The following is a 1,881-nucleotide window of genomic DNA, read 5'->3' as shown; positions in this document are numbered from 1 at the left end:
AGATATCATGGCATAATCAGGGTATAAACATAAGGTAGCATGGCATATCATAACATGATCATCATATATATCATGAGCACAATCATAGATATCATGGCATAATCATGGCATAAACACAAGGTAGCATGGCATATCATAACATGATCATCATATATATCATGACATATTCATAAAGCATATGCAAGGTGAACTTTTAAAACATGCATCATGACTTTTTAAAACGTATAGCATAGATACTTAAACATAATCTCAACATAAGGGGGGGATCCCGGCTTGTACCACGTACATAAATGCGCGCGTCCTAGTAGGTCCAAGGTAGCAAGTCTTGAACCCTACAAGGCATATACTAGGTCCGTTTCTTAGTCCATCGACCTAGGGGCACTTAGGAGTCCATCCCTAACGAGACCCGTTTCTTAGTCCATCGACCCCGGGGCGCTTATGGAGCTGACCCTTGGTACAAGCTTTAAAAGTAAAATAGCATATCATATTTACATAGTCCATATCACTCGTGTCATATTCATGTCATGAAGAGTGCTCTTGATCTCACTTATAGGGAAGCAACTCTTTTAGGCATAGCTTAAAGCATGTATAATTGAGCACACAGTATATCATGATTCTGAGCACACAGCATATCATGAACACATGCATAATTAAGCATACAACCTATCATGATCTTAAGCACACAGTATATCATGAACTTGAGCACATAGCATATCATGAAATTTAGCATGCAGCATATCATAGACTTGAGCACATAGCATTTCATGAAATTTAGCACACAGCATATCATAAAAATAAGCACATAGCATATCATGAAACTTAGCACACAGCATATCATGAATAGGACCTAACATATATAAATGAACCTCACAGCATGTCATACTCTCCACATATCATAAAGCATTGCATGTGAAGTTCATGGAAGAACACAAAATTAGGTCTCTATCCCTAGTGACAAGCGGTGGCCGAAACATATAGAGGTGGTTTAGGTTATCAAGCAACAAAAGAACATGTGAACCCTAAACATCTATCATTTCTTATGACATAAGAGGCATCTTAAGCATGTTAGGTATAGGTTCCAAGCTTTCTAGGTCCCTTTTCATAACCTGGCCGAAACTTATTAAGCCTCCTTTTGGGTTATTAACAACATATAAGCATGAAAAACCCTAACAATTTTCATATCATATTCCATAAGAAACCACTTGAACATATTTGATTTAGGTTCCAAGTTCTCTAAGCCTTTAACCCTAACATGGCCGAAACCCTAGCAACATGTTTCCAGGTTACAAGCAACATGAAAAGGTTAAACTTCATACTAACATATCAATACATATCATGAGAATCACCATAAGTACATTTAGTCTAAGTTCCAAGCTTCTCAAGCCTTTTAATCTAATGTGGCCGAATCTTGTAAGCATGGGTATTAAGTTCCTAGTGGCATATTAGCATGAAGACCATAAGAACTTTTCTAGCATTCATTTCAAAGAATAACATAGACCACTTAGTTTAGAAATTTAAGCACCCTAGGTCTTAAAAACAATTGTGGCCGAATACTAAAGAACAAGAATTCAAGTTTCAAGCAACATGTGAACATTAATTTATTTCATATCTCTTCATCAAGTAGAGCATAAGTATCTTAGGCTTGATTTAAACCTTCCTAGGGTTCAAGTCTTGAAATGGCCGAACCATCATATATAAGAAATATTGTTCAACTTAACCTAAGATCATGACATGTCACATTAGCTTCATATCTTGTCTTATAAGAATCATAGCATGCTTAAATTTTTAGGTTTAAAGCCCTTCTAGGCTCTCAACTCTATCTTGGCCGAATATACATGAATATGGAATCAAGTTTAAATTGACTTACAAGTGGGGAAAAAC

Source organism: Zingiber officinale, chromosome 6A, assembly GCF_018446385.1.
Source record: "Zingiber officinale cultivar Zhangliang chromosome 6A, Zo_v1.1, whole genome shotgun sequence".
NCBI lineage: Eukaryota > Viridiplantae > Streptophyta > Magnoliopsida > Zingiberales > Zingiberaceae > Zingiber > Zingiber officinale.
The sequence above is the reverse complement of the archived record's forward strand: the minus strand, read 5'-3'. Positions refer to the sequence as shown.